Source organism: Prinia subflava, chromosome 4 (genome assembly GCF_021018805.1).
Source record: "Prinia subflava isolate CZ2003 ecotype Zambia chromosome 4, Cam_Psub_1.2, whole genome shotgun sequence".
Classification (NCBI taxonomy): Eukaryota; Metazoa; Chordata; class Aves; order Passeriformes; family Cisticolidae; genus Prinia; species Prinia subflava.
In genome coordinates, this window is record NC_086250.1 from 65374476 (window position 1) to 65388374 (window position 13899).

The 13899-nt window shown below is 38.4% G+C and overlaps 1 protein-coding gene across 3 annotated transcripts in view; it reads right to left on the reverse strand.

The window, feature by feature from the left end:
- SEMA3A (semaphorin 3A) overlaps positions 1-13899 on the reverse strand; it is a 237311-nt gene that overhangs the window by 151064 nt on the left and 72348 nt on the right. The window lies entirely within an intron of this gene.

Here is a 13899-nt window from a genome sequence, read left to right on the forward strand (position 1 = left end):
ACACAGAGGGGCTTCTGCACAGAGGGTTTAATGGAAAGACCCGCTAACAGGGAAATTGGGACAAGGCTTGGATAAAATACGACATTCCTTTCCTCAAAAACTCAATTTAAAATTGCCTGGCCATTCAAAAAAATCAGATCACATTTCATATTAATACTCAAATATCTACCAGACTAAGGGTCTTTCCCAGTGACTTTAACCGATGTTTTGTCCCACTGGACATGAGGATACAGTGAACCACACCAGGGCAGGGAATGCTCCTCTTGTGGTACAGCACAGCGGAAACATGGGATAAAACAGATCAAGAGGGATTATTACTGAACAAAAACTTTCATTTGAGTAGAACTACTACTATTTTGAACAGTTTTTGCGTCATTTCTTCCCAATACATGGGTAGAGCTCAAGTGATCCCTACAAATGCTTGTGTTTGTTTGTTGATTATTTTCTAAGTGAAGCATAACTTTCAAAGCCTCTCAAAAGGGCACTTCACACCACAAGTGCCAGGTACACTGAAATCAAAAGGACTACTCATGTGAGTAGGAGTTTGCAAGATCAGTCCTTTTTTTTGTTGTTGTTTTTAATCTCCTGGTAAATACCAAGACAAATCACATTTCATTACAGGAATACTATGTTATAGAACAAATCCCACAGCCTTTGAATAACTGCCCATTGTAAATTTAGTGAATTAAACTCCATTTAATTTTGTAACTACTTTGGAACAGTGCAACCAGATCAAATTAGTGCACAGAAGCTTTGCTAGAAAGAAAGAGTGTGCTGTAAACAATTACAGGGGTGACATGAATTCTTTTCTGAAATATGGAGGTTGAATGCAATACATCACGGTATTTTGAGGTAAGTAAATGGAGACTACAAAACAGTATCAGAGAAATTATATCAGTAAACTACAGCAACAGTCCCAGGATATCTCATTATTAAGGGGTAGGTACATAACCCGTATCAATTTTGGAGGTGAACTTTACTTTGGAAACATTTTCTAGTCCTTGTGCCTGCCTAATCACAGGTTTTGGAGCTGTTTCAGGCATAAAGGGCTTAGTAAATCATTGTGTCTCCATATTTACACATGCCAATTCTATCTAAGATATGAGGCACAATAAAATATTTAGAAAACTGTCTGACCCCAAGCCTATTAAGATTTTGTTTTACTTTTTGTTCCTCATTTTTCTACTGTTTACTTTTACTTTTTTGCCTTTTTGGATATAGGAAGAATTGTGTATTTTGAAGGACACATTTGGTTTTAAACAACAACATTCAGCTTTGTCTAGCTGGGCATGTACTGAAGTACAGCAGCAGAACAGGGCAGTGAAATGCTGGGCAGTTTGTAGGGAAGACTGAAGTGATGATTTTTTTGGGTGCCTCCTGGGTCAGACACTAAACACAATACAAAATAATACTCAAATCTTTTACATTTCTTTCCTAGCACACTTATCTGCCATATTTTCAGTGAAGGTCTACATCTGCTTACTGCTTAAATCTTGTGCTTTTTTCCTTTCCTTCCCCTCTTCACTGGGGGAGAAGGAAGAGTGGCTTTTTTAGCTTATCTTTTATGAAATATTAAAAGAAGCAGAAAATGTATAGTACTTGGAGATCTGATATTGCTTTTTAAGATTCATTTTTCCCCAAGTGGTCATTATTAGAGCAGATCAATTTAAGGTGTGGGAGTTTCCATACCAGTGAATAGGTTAAAGTTTTATGGTGCTGCTTTTCACAGTACTTTGAAATGCAATGATCTTTGCCAGGAGCTAGCTAGAGAATTATTTACATATCCCCCTTCCTACCTCAGCTGACCATTCACATGCAAATGAGAACTTTGACAGCTCCTCCACACATTTATGAAAACCAATGATCTGTCCATTTTTCAACTCAGAATGAAAGATATGACAATGCCTTAGAATAAAGGCCTGCCAGACTCTAGATTAGTTTCTTATTCTGCAATACTGAAAAAAAAAAAATCCAACTTTATTGGAATGGAAAATTTGGGGAGCACAGTGAATGCCTATTAGTCATAAAATATGTATTGATTTTTTAGTCACCATCTGGGGGACAGTAAGTTTAAAACATATTTGAAAAGCATAACTGACTTAAGCTCTTGATTTTTCCTCCTCCTCCTCCTTTTGTGCTCACCCAAAACCCAAAAAATAACTCAGCCCCTCAAGACCTGATTTTTAGAATAGGTTTAAGTCATTGCACTGTGGGCACCATGACACCAGAGGAGGAACATGGAAAGGAGCCATTTAAGCTGGCCCTGCCAGTTAAACCCTGTGTCTGAAGGAACTTGACTTGTACTACAGAGCACAGTGGGTCCCAGAAGAGTTCACCTCTGCATTTCAGGAGGAGATCCATGGTCTGGCCCTGCACACACAAACAATTGCCTCTCAAACCCTGCTGTCCAAGAGATGGGCAGTTCAGCTCAGGACAAAACTGTGGTTTCATGGTGATTATCAAAAATCATCACTATACTACCCACTTGCCAATTGTTACTTTTAAAGGAAAACTTGTCTTAAGACCTAAAGTCTTTTCTTTGGTGTCTCAGTATCTTATAGCCAGAAACAAGTACACATTTCCTTGTCTAGAAAGCTGTATTTCACCTCTTCTCATACAATTTGCATACATTGATCACTTCCATATGTCTGGCATAGGGTAAAATAGTTTCTATGCATAGTAATGGGGGTGAACCTCCAGTGAAACAAAATTCAGTATTTATCATATTCCTACATAATGGCAGAAAAAAAATTTAAGAGAGTGGCAGCTATGAGAAACAACCTTAAGGGGCTGTTTATGGTCTCAGCTATGGAAATTGTATTAAAAAGCTACAAGTTGCATTACTCAGACATGTCCTCATTCTCTTTGGTAAAATGTCAATCAGGGGTCTAAACATGCAGCACTGCAGTCACCATTATGATATTACATTTGGTTTACACCAGAATAGTTCATTACTGCTTAAAATTTCTAATATACAATAACAATACACATGACACTTGACATTTGTCTCTCTGAAAACATATGAAAATGTCTTTTGACACCAATAAACAGGACTTTTTTCATTGCTCTCAGCTGGTCTGTTTGCCAGCCTCAACAATTGAACTTGGCTCTGTTAGCACCTGCAAAACTGTAAGAAAATTGTGTAGCATGAGGTCAAGTAAGACACCATGGTTTAACATGTTAAACTACCAACTTGTGCCTGAAGTTCAAAAGTACATCAAAATCACACAAAAACTTGTATTTTCCCCATATTGCTTAATTAATGGCATGAAAAGTTAGCTTATTACAGAAAAAAAATGCAATTCAAAACAACAATTACATCATGTAAGTGGCATGAGGAAGTATAAAAGCAAAGAAAAACATTCCTTGAGATAATTCACTGAAGATAATATTTAAATGCTGCATTTAAGGTATGTGGAATACATGAAACACCAATTTTATTTTCATAGGCCAGGCTGACAAAGGGAGCAGGTGCTTTCTAACTTATTTTAGGAATGAGGATGTGAATTTTTCTGACATGCAAAATTCTACTTATGAATTTATTATAGCAGTTTATCCTCATTATTAGGTCTGAACTAGAGCTGTCAAGCAACAGTTTTCCAGTGAATGAGTCACAAATCATAGGTAATTATAACTGACTCAACTGATTACTGAATACTTCCCCAAGTGTCTAGGAAAGGTTGCCCTCATCCTGGAGAAGGCTGGGGAACATTTGGGCTATGGAAAGACAGAAAAAAGGATGTGTACCCAAAGAAAGAGAAGATTTTTGTCCAAAATCTCTTGGGAAGGAAACACACTTGAAGGAACCAGGGAGTGTTTAGCACCAGTGGCATGGTAAGGTATGTTCAGACTCAATAGAAAGACAGAAATTGCCCCAAAGGAGATTTTAGTTTTCCAAAAGAAAAAAAAAAAAAAAAAAAAAAGGGAAAAAAAAGAAAAAAAAAGGGAAAAAAAAAAAAAAAAAAAACAAAACCACTTTTTATTCCCTCTTGATTTTAAAATATGACTATCAGCCATGATAAAAAAAAAACCACCCCTAGCCTAAACTCAGAGAAACTGGCCAGAATCTCACAAGCACTCACAGCACTGGTAGACAATACTGCAAAGATTAGACACAAAGGCTCTTCTCCAGAGACATCTGTAATCACCTCCACAGTGTGTTCAGTTTGAAATAGAGGTAGATACTCCAAAAAACATTTTGAAGGGCTTCTGTCTAAAATTGTCTGGAATATCCAAATGGAATTAAATTAGTTATGCTTTCTGGATAATAGGGTTGTGTTTCATGTCACAGACATACACAGCTATGAATATTATAATCAGTATTATAATCACTTTAAAGTACCTGTAAGGCCTTTCTGTGTTGATCAAAAATAAGTTCTGACTGAACTTTGAATACACACATTAATGGGATTATTCTGAGAGTAGGATACAGCTCTGAATAAGCACAGCAAGTCTCTGACCTCCAGCAATTCCTCATGAAATCACTTAATACCACTTTACAGGTGAAGAAGCTGACAGAGGAAAGCCAAGGAATTAATGGGATTTGACAGTGATGGTACTTTCTTTGATTCTCTTTACAGTACAGAGTTCCTGTGTATCATCAGCTGTGGTGCTGGGTTTCTGTTAATGTCTAACCTCCATTTATAGGTGATGTAGATGAGATTAACAAAACTTTCCTGATTTACAACTATTTGTTCAGTAAAGAAGTGAGTCACAATGCAGGTGTAAAGAATGATGGAACACACAAAATTGTAAAAGGATGCAAGAAAGGGAAGTAGAATATCCAGTAGTTTCTCATTATAGATGAGAAAAAAATCTGAACAATTAGAATTAGAAATTTATATAATTTTTGATCTCAATACTACAGCCTGCAGAAAAAAGCAAAATTTTCAACATATAATATTGTTGTTAACACTTTACTTCATAAAACTCCTTTAAAATGAGCTATGAAAAGTTTCCTTCAGTTTTAACAAATTCCTGATCCTTTTCACTTGAGATGAAATCTCACTTGCCAACTTGTTGCAAGTCAGTTTTTAGGGCTAGAGAACAAACAACTAGGGATACACATTTGGAACAAAAATATAGACTGAGGTTTACCATACAGATAACCCAACAGCCAACACCCTGGAATACTGCTTTGCTGATGTTTGTGACCTTGCAGAGAAGTGACAACTAGAGCTCTTTGAAAATGTTGTCACACCTTCCTGTACAACTGAATGTAATCTTGGTCTTGTTGGGTGGACTCTGGACACTTCTAAGAAGAGCAGCAATTCAGAATGAAGCGATTTCCTAACTATGCAATTTGCAGGTACTTCAAGAATATATTTATCTTGTTGTCTACAAGGCCATCAGAGCAAGAAGCTTTGATTGAGTCATTTATCTGCTGTAGTAGAACCGAATACAGGGAAAAATGCAATCTTGAAGATAAAGTTGTTTTTCCCAGATCCCCAGACTTTATTTCTGCTGTACCTCCTATAACTTAAGAGGAACTGGATTTATCACATGGGCCTAGCAGGATGGAGATCTTGGAAATATCTCCATGGTGGAGAGGAGACAAAGTTGTCCTAGGGAACACTAACCATTAGTGATATGACCTTTGTTGTGCTTTGAGAAAAAGAGCTTCCTTAGGAGTCAGAACCATCTCAGACTACACATTCACGTAAAAGTAACTACAAAAAAAGTTGCACTAGGAAATCCATGAAAAAAGTCAAAATCAGATCTTGAAATCACCACTTCATCTTAAGGGATCTCATTCTGTGCCTTGGCCACACGTGGGATCTGTGTTGTCTAGCAAAGGAGAGTTATTGCCATTCCAATGTCAGCTAGAGATGAAAGCTGTACCCTGCACTCTCTGCAGCTCTTTTGGATGCTTGTGAGCTGTATTTATCATGTGACTCCTCTAGAAAAGGCCACCAACCCATCCCCCTTGAAAGGCAGCTCTAAATCCTTTAAATTATCTCACAGAGCTTTTTTGTGTCCTTTTCTCATACAAGGCTGGAATTTCAAAAGGAGCCAAGAGGGGCCGTCAGAACCAACATGAGCTTTGCTTCATTAGAGTGAGGAGAAAAGGAAAGCTTTCTTTTTCCTCCTTCCACAAGCTAGATGAAAGCAAATAACTACTTCATTCCTCAGATTGTTCCCTGCAAGATCCAACTTTGCATGAAAATGTTTATAAGAGATGAGAATTTTATTTGACTGCTCGCTTCTAAAGTTTCTGCAACATCCAGCTGGAGAGATAAGCAGGCAGCCCAATAAATGTCAAACAACTTTAAAACATTAGAAGAATGGCAAAAACTTCTGACTTTACTGTGTTTGACTATCAAACAGCAAAGGATGAAAACTAGATGTGACACAGAGTAGAGTAGTGCTCACACATTTCACGGATTGCTGTAGATATATCTAGTTCAAGGGAGATCTGTAATCCCCAAAGAGAGAAAAGAATCCCCCAATCTGTAAATCTATTCAGAATTTCTAGAAGTTAATAAATTGGATTTCATCCCACTCTCACTATTGAAACAGTTCAGCTGAAAATGTGTAGACTCGGGGTCTAGACACCTGTCCTTTGAATTACACATATACACGGAGATTTTTATTTGCAAACTACACTCCATGAAACTGAATCTTGGATATGTTTTTCTCTTTAGAGTGCAGAAACATTCTGAAGGTAATGGAGCTGGCCAGGGGACAGCTTACTGAAATCTCTAAATGATTAAGCCATTAAATTAGTAAAGCTCTGTAGCCCCAGACAGTCACTTCCAGCATGTGTCACTGGATTTGGGATGAGCTTATTAAAGAGGAGGGACATAGGGAACATGAGAAGTAAATTAGGTAATTGTTTTAAGAGTGTGAAAAATGTAGTGGTACTGTTTATTTCTTTCTATACTGCAAGTTTGGTGCAAATTTAGACAGAGCAGAGGTGACCTCAAGATCACAGATACTGAGGTCACATGTATGATTAATTAGCTCAATTTTCACACTGTTTTAAATACTCATTTAGGCAAAAACAGTTTCTTAAATTAGGAAGCTTTGGATCAGAATACAGCCTAAGTTCTTCCATAGCAGTTAATTAGTACCTTCTTTTGATACATTCCCAGAGAGAAAGAAACTAAATAAATGAACTAGAAGCTTAATTCCTGTTACAGTCAGTGACAGGTGATGAGCACTCTTAAAGTCTCAGTCAGTCTGCCTAACCCAAGATGAGCTCTCTGGAGGTACCTCTCCTTCCCCTGACAGCAAAAAGAGCCTAAACTGGCTGACTGTGTCAGTCACAAAGAAAGAGAAAGACACCACAGAGAACCTCCTGAGGTGCAAGAGAAAGGTTACAAGACTCGTTAAGATTTCTGATGCTCTCAACAGCTGTAGCCATCCTTTTCTCTCTTGTATATTCAGGCACTATCCCACTTGGAAAAAATAGGAAAAGTCAAGCAAAAGTACTATCCCCACAGTTATTCTCACTATCCACAGCTGTTACTGGAAGAGAGCAGCTATCCTATATGAAGGCTGTATGTGGGAGGACCATGAACTTGCAGACATTTCTGAAGGGAGCTTTAATCCTGCAAGGGAAGGAATTTGCTGAATCGCCCACCAGCACCACAGCAGCAACAATTTTTACATGTAACCTTAGTTAACAAGAGCACCATACCAGGTTACAGTACCTCCATTTAAAAGTTTGACATAGAGCTCCCAGGGTCCACCCCACACATTTGCTTAAAAATAAGTGTGTGGGAGCCCGAAAACAATTTTATCCTTTCTAGCTTTCGAACAACTGGAAAATGTCACAATCATTGACACCACTTAGAAGGATTTGTTTTCTTCTCAGTCACTTAGGCACTGCCTCAGGTGAAGACATGACACTGCCTCATACTGGGGTCAGGCTCCAGCTGATGAAGAAATGTTGAAAATACTGGAACAACTTTGTATTGCAGGCACTTCCATTGTAGTGTTCCAGGTATGCCATGAGGGAAAAGTCTGTGGGCCAGAGCAAGTAAATAAAGAAGATTCTCTAGCAGCAACTGTGGGCATTAAAGGCCATATGCAGAATCAGTGATTAAGCAAACCAAAACCATATTAAAAGGATCACACTATAGCAATGCATTAAATTAAAACTGAAAAACACTTCCAAGAAAAAAGAATGAGTTAAAAATACAAATCATTTCACAGTTTCTTTCCAGGTGGGAACTCCATGGAAATGATTTCTGTCAATACAGAGTTGCATGCAGGAGAGATTATAAAATATAACCATTTACATAGTAACAACCTGCTATGACTGGGTTTCTTATTTTAAGTACTGTTTTGTTAAATGTTATGGAATAAGTACACACCTGAATAAACCCCAAGCAAATAGGTAGATACCTCAGTCCTGATCAAAAGCTTCAAGCACAGAAGTTAATTTTAAGGCAGATTTCACATATCAGAACATTCACTGAGCTCAGTGTAACTATGGATATTTAAACTGCCCACGAGGTCAGAGTTTTAAAGATGCTGTTACAAACAATACAAGTAAGTGCTGCACACCTTGTCTGCAGCAAACAAGCAGAGTTTCCATGGCTGTCAATACAGCACCTTCCATGAATAATTCAGTCATTTGCAAACCATACAGTAAAAATAATTATAGAGAACACTAGCTTCTCAGAAAAGGGAGGCTCTGTAATTCAGAAACCACTTTTTCCACTGGAATTAAACGGGAAAGTTGAAAATGCAAAATGAGAATGTTGGGCTAGGTTTTCACCCTCCTTGTTCCAATTACAGTGCCTGTGTCAGGCCCTAATTAGCTAGCTGAAAATTTCCCTATATAGGCAAGATCTGAGCTTAGGCACCTCCTTCATCAGCTTCTCCCTCCTGTCAGCCTGTGAGCCAGTCAGAGCCAGGCAGGGTAGTCCTGCCATTATCTCCCTGAGAGTTCACAGATCTTGGGTATGCCCCAATCAGCCAGTGATAGAAAGACTAACACACAGCTCTTCCCTGGAACACTCATTATTTTGAGGCAAAAAAAAAAGAGAAAAAGCTGAAATGGTGAAATGGTGAAATAGCTGTGGATGCAATGTGGTACCTTCACTGTCCTGCAGTCCCTGCACTGACTGAACTGTGAAGTCTGAGAGCACTGGAGCCATGCAGAAATTTTGTCACAAATGGTGGAAGGTAGAGATACAAATGTCCCTGGTTCACTTTCCTGCACAGTCTTCTTCCTAAGTCAGGGCTGTTCTCTCTCTTTCAGGCATGTCAGAAAAGCTCTGCCCTCAGACAGTACTCTTACAAGGTAGTTTAAGCAGTGGTTTTTAAGCAGATACCTTGAAATCTGAGACAAACTCCAATACTGGTCCCAGCTCAAGAGAAACAGGCTCCCTTGCCAATATTTCTCTCCCCATTTCCTTCTCCCACTTTGTCCTGCTTTCCCAATATTTGCAGAGGTATTGAATTGTGAGTTATAAAGTTTGAAGGAAAGGAAAAACCACAATCAAACCCACCGGCAGGTCATCAACTACAACCAGACTGGGTGAACAAACTACAAGGCAGGTATCATATTTACATCAGTGTACATACAGGTAATTCAGCGTGGTGCCATTCCTCCCTCATCACCCCACGTGGGACAGATTGAACCAGACAGAAGTTTTGCCATTGCTTTCACGAGGGCCAGGATTTCATCTGGATAGAAATCCATGCTATAAAATTTTAAATCAACTGCACATCAAGGATGGAGTAGTTGTCACTATCACTGCAACTTTAAACAAGACACTTACTTTTAATATGGCTTGAATTGAAGCCAGGGAGTAATAGAGCTAAATCTGTGTGCAATGCTTTTCCACTTACTTTTTCTCAAGTAATATGTATCCAATTGAGCAACAATAACAAAGGAGAACCACACATGTACTCTTGCAAAACATACTTACAGCATTTAGTAATTTTCAATAGACAAATAAGACGTGACAGATGGATTTGAGAAAGTTGGACTGACAAGATTTACTCATGTGGAGGCAAAAATCAGGGTTGCTTTATGAAAAAAAACTGCAAATCAAGGAATTGTTAATGGAAACTTTCATTGGGCTTATTTGTTTATATTTAAAGGGTACTATAGCTAGTTCCATCTCTGTTTGTGCTGTTAGCTCCCCATACAGGGGACAGCAAAAGAAAATACATAACAATAAACAATACAAGAAATCCATCTGGACTTAAGGCTATATTTGTTGTTTTAAACTTTGCACACTCAACTTGATCACCAACTTTCTGAGAACTCTCTGCTCAATAGGAGTTTCCTGAACAGAATCTGTGACCTGGTCACACAATATAGAGAATTACAACCAACATCAGAACCGAAGTCAATGAGATCAGAAAAAACACAACAATAACAAAAAAAGGCAAGAGCAAAGCCGCCTACACTCTTTAAGGGAAGATCCTTTTACTTTTGATAGATCAACAATGACATTTCTTGTTACTCTTCAATAAAGGCACAGTCTTTGAAGGACACAAAAGGAGGAGCTCAGTGGTTGAAGAGTTCAACTGAGCTTTCAGTTTTATGGCTGGTTTTACCACATTTAGGCTATGAACCAGAACTTAGTGACTTCAGTGAACTTTGGATCAGGTTTTTAATCATATTAATTCCTTTTGACTGAAATAAAGAGATGAGTATCATCTGAGCAAAACCTTTCCAATCCACGCACAAACATGAAAATGCTTGGAAACTTTATATAAAATACAGAGCAAAACCCAGAAGCCACTGAACAGGCACTTCACCACAGATTTCCGATGGACAAGGATTTCCCTACTGCTCTCCTCAAATTTCCTTTCTTTAATATGCCAGCAGAATCAAGGTGATGTAAACCAAATAACCAGACCTCTGTTTCACAATAAACAGAAAGAGCCTTTTCAGATCACAGAGGTAGCCCTAATATATGCATTTATAGACTTTCTCTGCCATTTCCTATCCACACCATGCCCCGTAGGATGCTTCTGATCTTCTGCAAGACTGAACGACAAGAAGTTAAGAGGAAGTAAGAACAGGAGTTCACCAAAACTTCTGTCCAGCAAGCGGGGAAATGGCAGAGCTAACACTAGGCCTTTGAAAGCAAGTGACCATAGGAAATCAAGGCTGGCAGGGATTTAACCCTTCATGACTCATTTGGCCAACTTTTAAAGCAAATGCCTGAGCTTTTTAACCATGTTTGACATCTAATTAGTCGAGACAAACAAGAAGTTAAAACACATCCTTGATTTTCTCTTGAAATAAAGCACCGACAATTAGCTCCAGGGTATTTGTTTAGACAAACACCAAGAACACGTCTTTAAAGAAAGCACAATGACAGTCACAGAAAAGTTAAGTCACCTGGGTCATTCTTTTCACTCTGCATATTTGGTGGACTTTTTTTTTAATCTAAGTTTATTTTACTCAACCACATCTCCTCATGGAGATGAGGAATGGGTAAGTAACTGAGTAGCTTCTTTTTCTACTTGCAAGCAGTTTAAATAGAGATGAATCACTTGGTATCACGTAGTCACATGGCGGTGAAGTATATCCAGAGAGATAAGTATTAGCATGTGAGGTATTCTGTCAGTGCCTAAAAGCCGTATTTTCAATACCCACAGCGCTTAAAGATGTTCCTACGCAAGGTGTTAACACTGATCTGTGCACTGAGCACTGTGCTGGAAGCAAAATTTGTCTGGAAAAGCACCAGCTGACAAGGCTTAGCCTTCCCTGACTCATCACGATATCCCCATACCTGGGGATGAATGCTGCAGCAGCCTCCTACTGACCTGGCTACGCATTTACACTGGTACTGAACATTAAGCACATGAGCAGTCCAATCTGATTTTTAGAGTTAGACATGTTTGAAGTCAAATATGTGAATCCAAGGTTACAATGTGAATTCCTGCAAGTCTTCAGACTTCAACTTGCTTTGGATTAAGTACACATTTATTGTCTTCACTGGATAGGAAACAGAGTTGCTCATCATTTGAACTCATTTTTGTTGCACAACGATCCACCAAGTATAAAACAGTTTTGATGTTCACCTCAGTTTCCTGTTTTGCTCACAAAGAACTGACCATATAGCAAAATTTGATATCTCATATTTCAAAAAATGAAAATGAGACTCTTTATCCCAGCAAGGCCAGAACTGGAAAACAACCAATCGGCAGAGTAGCAAAATATTTTTAAGGGGTCCATAGATACAGCACTAGCAGGATGAAAAAAAAAAAACAAAAACTAAGAGAAAGAAGAGAAAAGAAAAAAAGAAAACCACCATCAGTCACATTTGGCAACTCTTTGAAATTAGTTTCTGTGCATTTAGCCAATATGAGCAGGGGTAGCAGACTTGAGCCACAGATAAACTTTAAAAGGGTGAAAAAATAAACAATAATTAATTAACCATTAAACCCCTTTACAGGATATTTTTACAGCATTTATGCTTCTATATGCTAATTTGAGTTTCAGTACGATTGTAGAAGTTTGGAAGCAATTAAGAGTTTTTAATGAGCTTTTTGACATGACATGTAGTTACTGTAGAAGCTTCCTTTAGATTCCATTACTCAAAATAATCAGTTTTGTGTTAAATACATTTTTTTTCTCATTAACAGACTCTGAACCCTTTAAACTGTTCTTTTCATTCATATATTTTCAAGTTTAAATACAGACAAATATGCACATATGTGTTCTTTAAGAAAACCCGGCACATGCATTTATTTCACACAGAGCATCCAAGTTTTGCAGGTGCTTAATTCTTTATTTCATCTGGAGTGTGAAAATGACGCCTGCCCTGTATCAGAGGGGACTTTCCCCCCTCTCATTTGCAGCATGAGAAAGATGAAAAAAAGAAAAGAAAACGTATTTCTACTGGCAAGGGATGTATTGACACTATGCTGTAAACTGAGATTGACATCTATGACCAGGCATGCACACACATGTTCTCTTTCTCCCTCTGTAGAAGCAGCGTGTTATTTTTCCCCTCTCCTTTCAGAACCATAGTTGCAGCTCCTTCTCTCAGCCATCAATAATCTGAGAATTATGAGGAGGCAGCTCTTCAGAGAGATGTGTATGTACCTAGGTGCATAGCTCCCCGTTTAAAAAAAATACTCTACAGCTCTTACATTTTAAACTTCTTTCCCAGTTGTACATTCTCCAGATTTGATGAATCCTTCTGAAAATGTACTTAGAGTGGAACTATGCTGATAAAGAGAAGAGCCTGTCTACTCCACTGTTCTCCTTTAATACTGGCACTATTATACAAAAGTTAATTACTGACAACTGCAGTGTGAGTGGCATTACACAATTTCAAACATAAGCGTAATCTCACAGCTCTCTTTCTTCAGTTACACCTTCCCTGTGATCTCTAATGACACACATCAGACTACACCGAAAACAACCCTGGTTCAAATAAATCGCACTGCATTAAACATCCATACGCAGCATTTTCTGGTGCCTAGCAGTCCTCTCCTCCTTTTCTGGACTGATCTGCTCCCTTCAGTTTATAGTTTCTTGGCAAACCCACCATCTACTGCTTATGTTAGGCATCTGATTGTCAGATTTGTACAAACTGAATATTCATGACTTGAAAATTAACCACTTCATGCCTAAAATATAATTTTTTAAAAATATATATATATAAATCTTTATCCATTCCATGACGTTTAACTCCAGTCTGGCATTGTGGCTCCACTGCATGCCCAGCACGGGGGAGATGAGCTGGGTGGCCAAACGCGACTCATGGCTTTGAAGAGTAAAGTCCGGTGAAATAGCACAAGACTGAAAAATGCTCTAACAGCGATCAGCACGATCCGGAGTCCTCGTCTGCAATCGCAACTAACTCTTCTTTGTCTGGGTTTAAACTGCCTGGTACCGATCGCAGCACGGAGGGGCTTTTCAAGTAAATGTTTGCAGAAATTTCTCCTAATGTCAATTTCCCCTTTGGA